The 17,856-nt window shown below is 39.1% G+C and overlaps 1 protein-coding gene across 3 annotated transcripts in view; it reads right to left on the bottom strand.

Moving 5' to 3' along the window:
- Positions 1–10,315, bottom strand: part of LOC149799940 (monocarboxylate transporter 12-like) — a 60,379-nt gene extending 50,064 nt beyond the window's left edge. For 2 of the 3 annotated variants that reach the window (XM_089959405.1, XM_089959409.1), the window contains exon 1: positions 10,137–10,315. The gene's annotated coding sequence lies outside the window, so the exon portion shown is untranslated. Of the gene's footprint in view, positions 1–10,092 lie in introns of all 3 variants that reach the window. The other variant, XM_089959407.1, reaches the window with a different exon arrangement.
- Positions 10,316–17,856: the final 7,541 nt, after the last annotated feature.

The raw sequence follows: 17,856 nt of genomic DNA, 5'->3' as shown, positions 1-17,856 counted from the left end.
ATCCCTCCCATCCTGCAGGTTACGCAGGAGTTCAAAAATTGTATCGTGCTGCCAAAACGCGACTGAAAAGTCTCCGTTTACCTCAAGTGCAACGATGGTTACAAGAACAAGCTACCTACACTTTACACAAACCCATTCGACGCAAGTTTGCCAGACGTCGCACCCGAGTGGAAGGCATCGATCATCAATGGCAAGCCGATTTAGCCGATGTCTCTCATTTGGCCAGCTACAATCGTGGCTACAAATATTTGTTTTGTGTCATCGACGTCTTTTCCAAATTTGCCTGGGTCGTGCCCTTGACTTCCAAATCGAGCAGCGAGTTAGTGCGAGCCCTGCAACGAGTGTTGAAACAAAGTGGCCGTCACCTTCTTCGATGTCAAACGGACAAAGGCACCGAATTTCTGAACCAAGCTTTCCAAAAAGAATTAAAGAAACGTGACATTCATTTTTTTACAACCGAGAATCCCGAAACCAAAGCAGCATCGTGTAACGTTTTCAACGCACTTTGAAAGAACGCATGTGGAAATATTTTACGCATCACCACACTCTGAAGAACATCAACATCTTACCGCACCTGGTGCAAGCGTACAACCAATCTTACCATCGAAGCATCGGACGTGCCCCGCAAGACGTGACTCCCGACAACGAAGTGTTGGTGTTTGAGCGCCTGTTTGGTACGTCCCCGACGAGGGCTGTCCCCAAGAAAAGTGGAGAGTTGGCCGTAGGAGATTGGGTGCGCATTGGCAAAACCAAATGCACTTTCGACAAAGGTTACTTACCTAACTGGACGACCGAATTGTTTCGCGTCACTGGACGAGTGCATGGCCGTCATCCTGCCGTCTATAAATTGGAAGACATGAACGGAGAAGTGCTCAAAGGAACGTTTTATTTTTCCGAGTTACAACGTGTGACCAAAAAAGAAGACGACGTGTACGACATCGAAAGCATTCTCGAACGCAGAACCCGTAAAGTGGGCAAACGACGTGTCAAAGAAGTCAAAGTACGTTGTAAAGGATATCCACCCAGTTTTGATTCTTGGATAGACGCTTCGCAAGTCATCGACTATAAAAAGAAGTGACCATCATGCCCTTTCACACAGACGCAGCTACGTCGACTACTCCTCCTTCACCTAGTTCTTCTGTGCAAGATTTGCAAAAACAACCCTTGTGGGTGTGGTGTGGAGAACGTGTGCCTAAAACGCAAATCGTCTTTTTCTGCCAAATCTTCGTGGTGTATTGTGTCATCGGGGCAGCCATCGCCAATTTGAGTTTGCAACAAGGAGACAAACAATTGTGGACCATTTTATTGAGCAGTTGCATCGGTTACCTGCTTCCCAATCCCTCCCTGAAATTCTCCTCGAACGGGAACCACGGGAACCTTGTGTCCAGTGCCAGTGCCAGTCACCACTCCAACAACAATCACAACCAGAACCTCATTTTGGGCGGAGACACGCCTCTGACGTCCAGTAACCCCTCGGACAGCCACAGAACTCTGGAATTATGAGTCACCAAAACCAATTTTACTTGACCTTACCCAGTGACAGTTCCATGGAGGTGTTCCCCAACAACACGTTGTGCTGTTACACGGCCAAATTACCTCAAGCCATCCAGTTAGATCACGAAGCCCATTGGGAAGTGGCTTTGGTAGAAATGATTCACCCTACACAAATCCAAAACATCACCGAAAAGCAAAACACTTTTGAGGTCGAAATCCTGAACCAACAATTACAAGAAGTCATGAATGACATCTGGTTTTCAGGGGACACAAGACCATCCAACAATTCATCCTTCAATATCTACACCTTGAAAATTCCGGCAGGGTTTTATTTTAGTGGTCAACATTTGGTGGACACCATTACTTCCAGGTTCGAGTTAGCTTTTGGCAAAGCCCTGAACAGAGTCAACAAAGGTGTCACCCTGGAGTTCCATAAAGTGGCTCGTCGCTTACTGATGAAATTTCAGGATACCCAAACGTTGTCCATCAGTTTTAATCGTGACTTGTTTGATATTTTAGGTGGAGACACAAAAATGGCTCCAAATTTTAAACCGAAGATCAACAGCAATACGGAATTTTACAAGTTTTTTCGATTCCCTGTAGAACTGAACCAAGGACTGAATTTGATGTTCGTGTACTCCGATGTGGTGGAGTATAACGTGGTGGGACACACCTCTGTGCCGTTACTGCGTGTCATTCCTTTCAAAGTGGATTCTGCCACGAACGCTGACGAGGAAGGTGGAAACACTTACCACGTCCACCGGGAATTTGTACATCCTCATTATTTGCCTGTCAGCAATTCGTATTTGGACACGGTCAACATTGCTATAAAAGGAGATTTGGGACAAAATATTCCATTCACCAAAGGAAAAGTCACGGTGAAACTCCATTTTCGAAAACGGTTCTCTCACGACTCGTAAGTCATGTATCCAGTGTACCGAGGGGTTGCTCGACAGCAAGGACACGGTTTAGGAGATATGTTAAAATCGGCCTTTCGTTCGGTGGCCCCAGTGTTGAAACCGATGGTGACACGCGGATTGCACGCTTTGAAAGATGCGGCACTGACGCAAGGCAAAGAATTTCTCCAAAATGTCATCATCGACAAACAAAACCCTAAAGAAGCCTTCATGAGGGCAGGCAAAAATGTCTTGCTGCAAACGGGCAAAGACCTTTTGGGCCGACGCGAAACACCTATAAATGCCCTGCACGCTACCGAGTCAGGCATTCAGCAAGGACAAGGCAGAAAGAGACGACGAAGAAAACACCCTTTCACCAAACTTCAAGCTAGAAAGGCAAAGAAAAGAAGAACCGTTCGAGACTTAGACGTTTTCGATTATTGAGACACAGCAACAAAAAAATGATGCACCGAGAGTCTTGCGCCTGTTCCAAGACGGAACTGGATCTGTTTGCCATGCCACCCACCATGATGACCATGCAAGAATCCCAATGGGTGGAATTTCATCCCGTCTCCTCATTGACCGATTCCGCTCCCATCGAGTTTGAAATCAAAGGACAGCCCGAAGATTACATCGATATGAATAGCAGTTACTTGTACTTGAAAGTCAAAGTTCAAGATAAGGATGGAAATGCTATAGACACTGAGCCAGTAGCTCCCGTCAACAATTTCATGCATTCCTTGTTTAGCGGAGTGAACTTGTACTTGAATAACAAACTAGTCAGTAGCAGCATGGATACTTACCCTTATCGAGCGTACCTGGAAAATCTCTTGACGTACGGAATAGACGTCAAGAACACTCATCTCAATGCCTGTGTGGTATGGGAAGCTGACGATGCAGGCGAATTTGAAACATTCAAAACTGATACAGCCAAAGACCACAATGCGGGATTTGTAGAACGAAGAGACAGAATCAAAGACGGACACAGTTTAGAACTGATGGATCGTTTGCATTTGGACATGTGGTTGCAAGAAAAATATTTGCTGAACGGGGTGGATGTCCGCCTGAGACTGAATCTCAGCAGTGCCGCTTTCCATTTAATAGCTGATAGTGACGATAATTACAAAACCAAAATCCAAGAAGCCAGACTCTACGCACGCCGTGTGGAAGTGTTACCTAAAGTGGGAAACGACATCAGTCAGACGTTGAGCAGAACGACCGCCAAGTATCCGATCCGACGCGTAGAAGTGAAAACCTTCACCATTCCTAGGGGACAGCGATCCATGATTGAAGATCATCTGTTCCAAGGACAGTTACCCAAACGTCTGATTGTTGGTATGGTCGAGAATACAGCCTTCAACGGAGCTATCGCTAAAAATCCTTTCTACTTTCAACACTTTGACGTGTCCAAGATCGAAGTCAGTCGCGATGGCAAGACCTTGTGTACCCGACCTTTCGAACATAACTTTGACAAGAAGAATTACTTGAGGTCGTACTTGTCGCTGTACGAAGCCACGGGACAGTTAGGAACCAACACCAGTCACGGCATTACGTACGAGGATTATGCAGGAGGCTACGCTTTGTGGGCTTTCGATTTCACTATAGACCAAGGCAGCGACGAGGGACATTTCCACCCTATAAAATCTGGCCAGATTCGTGTGGAACTTCAGTTTGCAAAGCCACTGGACGAGACAGTGAACGTCATCCTGTATGCAGAATTCGATAATACCATAGAAATCAACAGTTTGAGAGAAGTCATTCTAGATTACTCGAAGCTATGGAAGACTGTTATCCCTCTTTACCTAGTGGAGAAGCTTTGAAGATGGAATGTGAGGAGACCGTGGAAGGAGAATCCCAACACAAAGACGAAAAGGACATCGTGATCAAGTCGAGATGTCCAGAACAAGAACAGCAATTGGTCTCCTACTGTGCTACATATCTGGCAGACACAATTACGACATGGATGAAGCATGATTACTATGGATGTCAAAACATCAGTCAAGAAGAAAAATTCAACGAATATCTGGACGAAGCTTGGAGTCTGTTTAAAAAAGACGTGTTACGTTGGTGGTATAAAGACTTGCGTGAACATTTCTGTCCTCCATTAACGACTCGAGACATCCATTACAGCAAAACCCTCTTTGACAAATTCAAAGAGAAAGTCGAGATCGAAATTGATCACTTATTATCAGCAAAAGAACATTTAGTGACTTATTTTGATCGTGATTTTTCTAGAAACGATGAGAAAGTAAATCGTTGATTTTGTGACTAGTATGCTTATTTTGTTGTCTTCAGCTAGGAAACGTAGTGTCCATCCATGACTCAATGACTTGCAACAGTGGAAATCACAATTTCATTCACAACGTTGCCAACCCTGTTTACAATAGAGTGTAAATTGAAAAAAATGTTTGATGTTATATTGTTGGATTATTGTTAAAAAATGTTAGAGTTGTTGGTTAGTGTTAAGTGATTTTTGAATAAAAAATGATATGTTTTGAAAAAAATGCCTTTGTGATTTGTTTGGCTATAAGAATGTTTGATTCATGCTCTTTGACTTCTTACTATCCCTCTCATGACACTCATTGAACATTGCGACTCGAAAACCGTGGAGGGATGTTTTCCTTCACGTCCGCGCTTTGACTTTAAGAACCAGGTTGTTTCCAGTCTAACCATCCATTGTCGACTCATCCTCCTACGAAGATGTGCCCCAAACTAGCTAAGCTAAACGAAGCCTACGTGAATTTGCATAGGGTCAGACACAGTCTGATACCGAAGCCAGAAGAGATAGAGAATGTGAGAATGCTAAAAGTCACTGAAGACTTGACAGAAGAACTCTTCAGAGAAGAAGTGAACAGGGAGAAAGAAGAATGGACAGAGAAGTACAGACTTCAGAGACAGCAGCAACAACAACAACAACAACAGCAGCAGCAACAGCAGCAGGAACCTGAACCTGAGAGAGGCTTTGTCGATTGTCGTATCGACACCAAAGAGTTCTTCTTCTCTTTCCGAAGAAGCAGACCTATCGCCAGAATGTCTATCCTCAGAGGACATCGCATTCTTAGAAACTAAAAGATTGCCATAGCAAACAAACAAACAAAAAAAAAAAAAAAAAAAAAAAAAAAACAGCCCTTTTCAGGGCTACCCCAATACTCTAGAAAAGAAACAACAATCAATTTGCCAATGTGTGTACGTAGAGTAGTGTGAATATAAACACTAACTCTTTTTTATAGTGTGAGGGTATGTGTTTGTGTGTTTGTGTTTGTAATATCTCACGTACGTTGGTGTGGATAGTAGATTAAGATCATGTTTTTTTTGGCTGTTTGAGGTGTGGGGAGAGTAGATTTGGGGGGGTTGTTTGATTGGATTGCTTTGCGTATGTGAATAGTATATTGGAGTGATTAATGAAAAAAATTTTTAGAATAGGAATGGGTAGCATAAAAAAGTGAGTGAGTGTTTCTTTTAGGTCCGCGCGTTGTTTTTTGGTCATGATCTAGGTAAGATGAATTTTATGTTTTTTAGGGGGATGTTTTCCTTCACGTCCGCAGTTTTAGTATAAATTGAAACTTGTTCGGCAGTCCAGCTACCCTTGTTGATTGATCAACACCAGAATGAACACGAGACTGGCGAAACTGTTGGAACTTCATGTGCATCTGGAATATGCCAGGCGCCTGTTGAACGAACTGGCCGCGGAGGCCACTGTGGAAGAAGGAAGGATGACAGAGGAGGAGGAAAGAAGAAATAAAGAAGAGGAGGAGAGAAGATACAAAGAAGAGGAGGAAAGAAGATACAAAGAAGAGGAGAGAAGATACAAAGAAGAGGAGGAGAGAAGATACAAAGAAGAGGAGGAGGAAAAGGAGAAAAGAAGAAGAAGAAATTTCAGAATCCCAGAAACCGAAAATTGGGATTCTGAAGCCACATATCCTGCCTCTGCTCTCTCCCCCAAAAAAGTAAAAAGCAACTGGGGAACAAGATGTGTATGTGGCGCCAGGCCTGGAAGGTGCCACCATTAACCAGGTGTCCATGAAGTTCCAAAATAAACAGCCCTTTTCAGGGCTACCCAATACTCCAGAAAAGAAATAACCATCAATTTGCCAATGTGTGTGTGTGTGTGGGGGGGTAGAGTAGTGTGAATATAAACACTAACTCTTTTTTCATAGTGCGAGTGTATGTGTTTGTGTGTTTGTGTTTGTAACTGCTCACGTAAGTTTGTGTGAATAGTAGATTATGGGTTTCTTTATTGTTTCTTAGCGTATGTGAAGAGTATAGTTTGGGTTTTGTAACCGCTCACGTACGATTGTGTGGATAGTAGATTATGGATTTTGTTTATTGTTTCTTAGCGTATGTGGAGAGTATAGTTTGGGTTTTGTAACCGCTCACGTACGATTGTGTGGATAGTAGATTATGGATTTTGTTTATTGTTTCTTAGCGTATGTGGAGAGTATAGTTTGGGTTTTGTAACCGCTCACGTACGATTGTGTGGATAGTAGATTATGGATTTTGTTTATTGTTTCTTAGCGTATGTGGAGAGTATAGTTTGGGTTTTGTAACCGCTCACGTACGATTGTGTGGATAGTAGATTATGGATTTTGTTTTAATGATTTGTGTGTGTAAATAGTAGATTTGGGGTTTGTTTATTGTTGCTACACTTATGTGGATAGTATATTATATGAAATGAGAAAAGTAGGGAATGTTTTCCTTCACGTTCGCGCGTTGTTTGGTCATGATCTAGGTAAGATCAATTTTATGTCGGGGGATGTTTTCCTTCACGTCCGCGCTTTTCGTATACGAACCCACAGTATTCGTCGTTCAAACCATTCTACAAAGAAGATGGATTCGAACCACCTTGACAAAATGCAAAAATTACAAGACGTTTTAGACAATTTAGGAATAATGGAGCAGATGTTAGTGAGACTCAATGAAGACCACTATTCCTATAGTCCCCATCGACTAAAGATGGAAATTAATAACTTAAGAAAAGTAAAGGACATAATAAGTGGTGTCATGAAAGAGATAAAGGAGGAGAAGGAGGATGAAGAGGAAAGGATAAGAATACGAAAATGGAATGAAAAAATTGAAAAAGAAGAAGAAAATGAGAAGAGGAAGAAAGAAGAGGAGGAAGAGAAGAAGAAAGAAGAGGAGGAGAAAAAAAAGAAGAAAAAGAGTGTAGGAGAGAAAATAAGAAGTTGGTGGAGAAAAAGAAGAAATTAGAAGCAGAAGAAGAAGAAGAAAAACCAAAGGCCCTTTTCAGGGCCACCCATATTTCTCGAAAAGAGAATGACTTTTCAATTGCCTACCCCTTTTTTAAATTTAAATTTAAATTTAAATTTAAAAAAATTTTTTAAAAAAAATCCCATGTTCAATTCCCCTTGTCCCTAAAGTAGTTTTTTTTTTCTAACATGTTCAATTCCCCTTTGTCCCTAGACAAACCCAAACTCTATTCCCATGTTCAATTCCCCTTGTCCCTAGACAGACCCAAACTCTATTCCCCATGTTCAATTGCCTTTGTCCCTAGAATCGATATTTTTTTTTTTCCATTGTTCGAATGCCTTTGTCGCTAATCTCAATATTTCCTTTTTTTTCCTTTCTCCAATGTTAAATTCCATTGTCGCTAATGTTACCCAGGGTTTTTTGCCCATGTTAAATTTCCATTGTCGCTAATCTTACCCAGGGTGGTTAATGTTAAATTTCCATTGTCGCTAATCTTACCCAGGGGGTGTTTTTAATGCTAATTCCCATTGTCGCTAATCTCACCCCTTATACTACTTCCATTCAACTTTTTCCATCTCTGTTTTCCTTATGTAATAAGTATACACTGACAGGGCAACGTAGGTAATACTTACCTGTCTCTTCTGTAATTGAATTGTTCCTTTTACTTCTGCTTCTATTATACTCTTGTTTCTGCAGTTATACAACTTTCTCGCATGTACTACCAAAAATAAAACTTTCCTGTCCTACAGAAAACAGCGCCATCACACTGTACAGAAAATATTTTGCTCAAAATTGAAAATGCCTTTCAAAATAACCATGCAACAAAAAAATGATATACATCAAACCAAATTCCTTCCTTTTCACACATTTCGTGCACTTTGTTACATTCCGTTACTCTTGCGATCTCTCCTGGTACTTATTATGTTTTAAAATATCAACCTTATTCATCTTTTATAATAGTGTCATCTTTCTTTGTGATACGAAGGCAATTTGAATAATATTGGAACATGGCTGTTCGAAAAGTTTTCGGTCACACACGGTTCACATTTGCTCCTTAATTAGTGATTGACATTCTTATACAAAATCTCAATAATTAATTGAGAACTTAAGTACGTAGAGAACCATCTAAATTTTAATTTTAAATTTCTTCATTTTGTTTTTATATAAACTCATTTGAACACTGCACAAATATTTGACCCGCAGTGGAGGAAGAGGTCAGGAAAACCCAGGGAGGAACAACCGACCGATGGGAAGCTACTGATAAGTTTTATCACGTAAACTACTTAGGCCGAACCTGAGATTTGAACCCACGGAGACATAGGTGAGATTGCAGTGATCGGTTAAGGAGAGCGCCCTAGACCACTCAATCATACTTGCCCCCATCACACACACACACACACACACACACACACACACACACACATACTCTCGAAATGTGTCTCCTTATATCTTCATTCCTTTTTTGGTTTCAGTCTATACAGCCCATTAAATGTTTTTAAATGGAACCAGAAATAGTGAGGATATTACGGGCCTAGACTGACAAAAAGACGGATACGAGTATCATAATTATGCTTCCTCCACGATGTTTTGCTGTTGTTTTGTCCAAGGATATCATATTCGTCTCAATCTACCAGCGGCTCTTTCGTTGTGGCACAATTTCATAAAGCATAAATCAAAATTTGGTATATTAAAGGATTTTTTTATGTAATGTATCATTTTGTAAATGTCATATACTGACTTTATGCATTTCTATCCATTAAAATGATATGCTTAATTGAATTTAATCTAAACAGGAAATAGTCATACAAATGGTGTATGAACATGTTGAAAATACATGAATGTACAGACAGGCCATCTCGTTTTTACAGCAAAAGTAATTTGTGGACCTAAATCGTCTTAACATAAGTAATTAAATTTTTCGGAAAATAAGCAAGGCTGTTTTGCTAATTGTGTTTTCTCTTTCTGAGCTTAAATAGACAGAACTACCTACAGTGTGAAATTTAAAACGACAGTGGAGTTAAATGACAACAACTTTTGCCGCAGCTGTCATTTGTCTAGCATTCACACTTTAGTATGGCTAATGATGATGTCTTCGGTTACGTCATGTGACTAAACTATTAGCAGGAACATAACAAAATACGGTTGATAGGCTATCGGTATATACAATATATATGGGGAAAGTGAGTATACATGCGATATGAAATATCCTAAGGGGGCCCCGAGTGGCCGAGTGGTCTAAAGCGCTCTCCGTTACGGATCAATGCCATCTCACCTCTGTCTGCGTGGGTTCGAGTCTCGGATTCGGCTAATGTGGGTATGTGAGAAAGCCTGCCAGTAGCTTCTCGTGGGTCGGTGGTTCTTTCCGGGGTTTTCCCGGGTTCTTCCTCCACCATTAATACTGGCCGCCATGTATAGCCAATCGCGTGCTGAAAAATGGCGTTAAGCCCTACAACAACAACAAGAAATATCCTAAGCAAAAGAAAAGAAAACTTACTTGCGATGAGAAGACTCAAGAGTCCTTGCAGGAGTTATTCTTACCTATCTTTGATACTCTTTGGTGGTCCGGATATTAAATCATGCCGTATTGATCAATCCATTACAACACTGCTTTAGAACCTATATCTGCCAAAATTTGCAAGACATGTAATCTTGCAAGCTGTGTGATGTGTACGTGTTCTTACGCGAGGTACGTAGATACACTGTAGTTACAACGGCATGTGGCCAACTACGAATGTGTCAGGATGAAGATAACGAGGTTTATGTGGGACATAAAGGTTATCAAGGTTATTCAGAAGTGGAGGTTTAAAATTTAAACTTATTTTATATTCAACACAAGGGGAACCTGTATCAGTTGTTCCTATAAATGCGCAATCCTCAAGTTATTTAGTTTAAAGGCTTGTAAGCTTAATTAAACAGCTGTCAGGCATCACCTTCCCTTCTAAAGTGTGAGAAGAGCAGGGCTGATACAAAAATAAAACATGAAGAATTATTTAGAGACTTCAGTTGAAGTGACTAAGGCTACAACCAAATCCTACTGCGATAGGATTATACCGTTACTTGTTTCTAGCATATATGCTGGTCATGTGCGACCCAGTGTCAACTTAGTTGCAGACAGGCGAGGGCCGCGTAGGCTTAATGTAGTTTTAAATGTTAATCTATTTCCATTAACACCAGGCTGATTAATATCTCGTGACTTTGATTACCAATTAAATAAGTACGTTATGCTACATCGGGCATTCTGGACTGTAGAATAACATCTCACAACACTATTCTTTTAAAGTTATAATGTCCTTATCAATTTTGTTAAAGAATCACATACCATTTGGTGGCAGCAGTATGCTCCCAAAAACATTTGTGATAAGTTACGAAGGGATATAAGTGAAATTATATGAAGTATATCTTTAATTTGAAGTAAATCTTTAATTTAAACAACCCAAAAAATTGTGGATTAGGTTTTAGACAACCCTGGCCGTGGGTTTCGATGAAATTTTGGCACAGTTTTAAACTGAGGATTCAGTCTTGATGAACTTTTGCCGTGAATGTCTGTGAGATTAAAACTCCTTGTTCGTCATTGCTGTGGATTTCGGTGGAAGTCTTATTTGGACAGTTTTAGATTAAAAGTTATATTTATAACTGTGACTTCTTGAGTCAAGCGATAGTTCTGGAAGAAGATGTGGAAGATGACTTTGAAGAATACATTTATGAAAAACCCATGCGTAGTTATGAACAAAAAGCCCCAATAAATCTTGATAACATTCGGCGACGTTAACATCTATTCCTGAGAGAGAGAGGACGAATAATGGCCATCATAAATGAAAGCAACTACGAAATAAACCGGAAACACAAACATAATGACAGAAACGGAGTGAGATTTTGAATATGAAAGGAAAAAAAAGAAAGGATAAAAAATGTCCAGGTGAAATTACGAAAAGAATACTATCTTTAACTGAGATAGAAAAAGTCAGAGATCAGAGAGAGGCATTGGAAGGGAACATATCGTGTCATCATAAAATGAATGACCTAAATTACAATGTGCAGACTGGTGGACGCAAAGGAGTAGTTACTTACCACGTAACCTTATACCATAAATGGCAATGAACCGGCGAAGCGTATAGTTGATTTTCCCTGCGAAACGGACATAAAAGTAGGCCTATATTTCACTCCAGAGCTTCACCAGATAAGACGGAGTTGCGAAGAATTCACTATTGATCTCACAGACAAGTCAGAAGAAACTGACCAGTCGATACATCACGTACACACTTCAAACGAGGAACTCATCATACAAAAAGCGAACTATTCGGTGAACGCTTGAAGGTATGCTTCATCAAAAGCATTGAACTCCATCATTATCATTTTATTCATCCCCACTAGCACTGGTGAGGACAAAACTAGTTATTATCATGAGAATATATGTAGACTACCGGACTGTTAATGAGATTATTGTATTTTATACATATCCATCTCAAATACATGTATGAAATATATGAATAACTGCGGGGTGGACAACATTTAACAACATTGAAATTTTTGAAATATTACTTTCATGTTCCACTAAGTAAAGACAGTCAGAAGAAGTCGACATTCATTGCATCATTTGGCTTGTGTGAATTTAAAGTCACCCTATTCGGTATGAAAACAGCTGCTGCTACATTTTCCAGTTTGGTGGACAGAAATTTCAGCATGTGACTAACATTGGCCTCATCTGATAGCATGGTTTGAGAGGCTAAAGCAGATGAACGTAACAGTGACGCCAACCAAGGGTGAACTCAGAGCGAATGAAATATACCTCCTATGTCATAGTTGGAATGCATCAGACTAGATCCCCTAGAATAGAGAGAGCAATGATACATTCGAACCAAGCTGACTTTAGCTGACGAATGCTTAATTCTTCTAAAGAACTCATTTCCCTTAGTTATTTAAATGAATGATAAGCTGAAACGTACCCTTGTATGTTTAAAAATTAATGAAGGAATTTATCGTAGATTTGCATAAACTGTAGCTCTGTAACTACTGCTAGGTGTAGGACTGTAGGTGAACATAACTTTGTATCAGCAGGCAAAATTCGCAGAATTCTCACGATTGGCAACCTGTAGCTCCAGTTTGGTGCAACGCAGAAAGGTCGACGATAGCTTGCTGAATAGAAACGTATATCAGGAGTAAAAGAAACCATGGAAAATGGCGGAATACTTTAATTGACGTGAATAGTAGCCTGAGATCAAGAGTCAGGTGTGGAACAAAGTGTCTGGAATTTATTAACTATGTATCTTTTATGGTATCATAGACAGGGTCCGGTATCAAAACCGGTGGTAGGTGTAATGTGAGGTAATTTCGTGTCTCGGTATTATTTTGTTTTGTCTCTCCGGGCTTTTACTTTTTCCAACAGCAAGCTCGCATCAGCTACCCGTGGCAGTTTATTTCAACATTGTGGTACATCTTGCTAAAAAATAACAGTCATCCACAGCATCGAATGAGGCGGTACTTTTAGTGGAGTCAACAAACAACAGTTGAACATGCTACGAAAACTCACCTATAGAGGTGCACTGTGCCAACCGAAGATTAGGTTTCAACTTTTCGTTTTATTAGGTACAGATTTACCTGTACGTTATTTCGCAACACTAATAGCGAATGGACTTTATTGCAAATATAAACATTTTCTGCTGATAAAAAAGTGGAAATTTATAACCGACCCATTCGATTTGGAATTTAAAACCCGTTTTGAACAACATACAAACAAGGCACATGAGAAATTACTTTTGGTTTATGTTTATCTTTATGTGATAAAGCACAGCCACTGTTTTTTTATGTAGTGAAACATTACATTTCCGTCAAAACTAAACGCTTTCTGTTTAATCTTACGATTGTTAATCATTCTGAACACACGTATAGATACGATCAGCGACAAACATGCATATAGAACTAGAAATTCCACCCAACTCGTATATATCACACGTTTCTGACTGATACGCACACGAGGTTATTTGAGACCCGTTGAACACACTGATCAAAGGAACAGCTGAGGTGACCGTATTCTCAATCTAGACATGCTTGTTTTGCTAAGTTAGGGATTGTATTAGTTCCAACGTAGACTTGCTGTCATAGTTACAGCAATATATCTATTTAAGTAGCGTGCATTTCTTTCAAGAAGACAAATTATTTTATAACCTACTTTTGCTTATCCTCGTCCTTTCATGACACCCTTACCTACAACTGAACAGGTGAGATATAAGTAGCCGAATGAATTGTAAGCCAGATTAGCTGTAACAGTGTTTATGACCGGGTTAAATATTCCCAGTGATATGAAGCTTATCATTTGCTTTGCCAAGTATCATCCATTCCCTTTTGATACGCACATGAGGGCTCTTAGCTCCCGAGATTGAAGGGACAGCATTGATTTCAAGGCTTAATGGGTTAAAAGAGATTTATTTATACCCTTTAAAGCACAGGTGCTCGACGCGAGCTTGATTTGAGAAACAAAAACAATAATCTGAAGGAAAACATCATGCAGAGTGAAAAAATACAATAGATTACCCCATGACCCGTTCTGACATAGGACCCTCTCTATCATAATATATAAGAGAGAAGGTACGGAACTTCCAAATACTTCGTTCCACCCATGACCCTCGATTTCCTTCTGCTATATCCGTCTGTAAAGGCACACGACCATACCATATGGCTTGTTTTACTCCTGAGATATTGTTCTATTCATCAAGCCATTATTGACTTTTCTGCGTTGTACCAAGCTGAAGTTACGGGGTACGAAACGTGCGATTTTCGCGAATATTTACTGCTGAGACAAGCCCGAGCTCATGTGATAATAAGTATAACCTTTTGAGCCAATCATATTTCGGCGTTGACGTGTGTGCCCCAAAGTTTACCTATTTTGAACGTAGAGTCTCATGTATGCGATGTATGTGCAGTGAAGAAGACAATGTCTAATTCTTGCATGGAACATGATTGCTAAAGTTGTATCGAGTTAATGGTAAGTAAAAACTTACTTTTGCATCTACTACTGTTATGTAATTCAAGAAGGGATTCATGGTAGAGTCGTAAACATGGTGCATGTAACTCTTTTCACTCGTTTTCACATGTGCATTCACTTGTCTCAGCAGTAAAAATTCGCGAAAATCGCGAAAATGAAAAATAAACTATGTGATAAAAAGAATCTCAAATGGCTAATGAAACTCGTTAAATTGTGTCTGTCCAAAGGTAAAATGGAACTTAATTGGAGCCAACAGCTATAAAGAGCTTTCTTATTTCATTTGATATGCATCTGAGAAAGAAAAACTATAGAGCTTCCATCATGAATGATATTCAGTTTAGCAAATGTACAGTAGAGAAATGCTTAAGATGAAAATTAATTAATTGAAAAGGATGGGAAAAGAAAACTTCCTAAATGCAACAGAACATATTACTGATGCTGAAATGGATGATTTTTTTCAATGTAAACAACTAGGGCCTGGCATTCCTAAACCAACTGAGAACTCAATGTGGCTTAGATGCTTCACACATTTTGGAATGAGAACTGGACACATGAATCAAAATGGGGTGATATTGACGTCAGAGAGGCTTACTGTGAAGAATGCCTCATTTATACAAAGAACAGACGAAAACCTGACCTGGTGCAAATTCTCAAGATGATAGAAAGGTGAAACCCAGGGCATATTGTATTGCAGATTATTCTATTCGTTCTCTAGCTGCTCTGTATAGGTCAGTTCATGATGATGACCGTTGTCCTGTGTTAAAACCGAAGAGTCATGAATTTTAGCGCATGCGCATTTTGCGTAGAGTAGAACAAATAACCTGTCAAATTTAATGACCGTTATAATTTTATAAATGTTTTAATCAACTGGAAAACCAATTTGTCACCGATCGTTTGCTTTCAGTGTAATTAAATGATGTCTGAGGTTACGATTGCTAGAATCAGTAAAGCACATTCCCATAATTCCACAAGCTGAAGAATCAAGACAAATATCTAGATTACGTATTCACGTTGAACAAGGTATCAAAAGACTTAAAGATTTTCAAATTAGTAGCAGTACTAATGCCGATAAGACTTGTAAAAGTAAAGAATCTATGCAAAAACCTTCTGCGAGGGAATTGTTAAAACGAACCAGCCTGGGTTGTAGGCGTTAACTTACGCAAAATGGTTATACTGTATTGATTTCATTTTATATCAGGAACCTCATATACACGATGAGGTGATCTCTTACTAAGACAGTTGTGACGGGATCTGTGTGTGTGATATGGATTGTTAGCGTAGCTATAACAGTTTATCAGGCTTATCGCTACGATTTTTGCAGTGTTGCAGTTTTAGTGACATCATGTACTGGGCATCATACCGCTGACATGTAACATGAAGTCCCACCCAGTCACATTATCCTGACACTAGGTCGATCAGTGCTAACACTAACCTCTTAATACCGAGAGTATAGCGAGGCAGCTGATTGTACCATTTTTTATAAGTCTTTGGTATGATTCGGCTTGGGTTCGAACCCGAGACCTCCCATTGACGCTCTATCCACAAGGCTACCGGTGCGGTCCCGGGCATAGGTCTTTTTGTAACTTTGTAGTCTAGCTAATTTGTTATGGGTGGCATATTGAGAACAAGCATTGAAACCGTGATCAGGATTTGAACCTTAATCTTTAGATTGTAAAATCTGATGTTTTTCTTTCTCCAATCAAACTATCCCCATGTATTTCCACTTTTATTCTACACTTGTACATTCTTTAATTTACTGCCAGGAAGCATTTACTAAATAAAAATCGAATGACTACGACATCCCAGCAACGCGCATTATGCAAATAAGTGAACACAATAATACAAAAGTACAAAACAAAGAAAGATGCATAATAACATATACAAAAACCATTTTTAAAAAATATCAGATAACCATGTAATTAATATTTAAAAATTACAAATATTAACGTTTAAAAATCCAAGACAACTATATCAGTTAAATAGGCATGACAACAACAAAATAGAAAACAACTATCTATGGTTAAACATTTTATTTTCTGAGGTCAGTTAGTCCATGATAACTGTATGTTCTTCAGTCCCTAATTTGCTCTGCATTTCTGGTCCAAACATACAATTGGAGCTAGACATTTTGTAAAGAAATACTCTTGACATTGTGTATGTTATTGATTTTAAAGTAAGGTCAAATAATAGTGGATATCCAGTTTTAAGCTCTGTGTATTGCTATCAAAATTATGTCTTCTCATGGAACAATTCTATTTTGTTTATCCACAACACAGAAAATGCTAATGTTGAAAGAAACAAAAGAGCAATTTTAGACCTTTGTTTATGTGAATCTTTTCCCTTTTAAATTCAATGCAGGAATGGCATAAATGTTCTACAAATCAGCTTTTCAAAGTTATATTCGAACAATATCTGGGTTAAACAAATCCTGTACATGTAACCCGGGGCAAAACAGAATGCAGGTCTTTGCCATTGTATTTCAAAGTTCAGCCAGGTCTAGAATTATATGACTTGGTCCTACATTTGTTAAACAATATCAAGGAAACAAAAATAAATTAAGAAAATGATAAACGATAACAAGGAAAGTACAAATTATTAATATGTTTTATACTGAACAACCTTTTCAAACTACAAATTCCAAATGCATCATGCTGTTATGCTGGTAAAGTAAGTGCCTGTCAAATCATGAACTTAAGTCATATATATATATATATATATATATATATATATATATATATATATATATATATATATATATATATATAACAATAATGAGGACCGCCTAATCTTTAGAAGCTCTAAGCGCTTTACAACATTAGACAACACCTATAAGATAAAAAACATATAATAATATTATTATAAAAACAAACACCATGAAATTAGAAAAACATTGAAAAAAAAACATGCTGAGAATATTTCAGTTTGGAAACATTATTAGGTCTTTAAGTTTGTTCTTGCAGTCGAAATATGTGAGTTTTGAGAGACCTCTTGAATGTGATCACTGTGTCTTTGTGTCTAGGTTCAGTGGGCAATTCATTCCACGTTTCTGGGCCCTGGTATGCAAAAGAACGCTGTCCATATGACTTTGTGTTCATAATGGGAATAATGAGTATACGATTGTCAGAAGAGGAGCGTAAGTATCTTGCAGATGTGTACACATGGGTGAGATCGGATAGGTATGTTGGACTAGAGTCCGACAGTGAAACGTAGCACAGAGAACAGATTTTGTGTTTGATTCTTGATCGAATGTATAGCCAGTGTAGGGTACAGAGCAGCGGG

Source organism: Sinohyriopsis cumingii, chromosome 5 (genome assembly GCF_028554795.1).
Source record: "Sinohyriopsis cumingii isolate HCF-2022 chromosome 5, ASM2855479v2, whole genome shotgun sequence".
Lineage (NCBI taxonomy): Eukaryota > Metazoa > Mollusca > Bivalvia > Unionida > Unionidae > Sinohyriopsis > Sinohyriopsis cumingii.
Note: the sequence above shows the minus strand (reverse complement) of the source record. Positions and strands in the feature narration are given on the sequence as shown.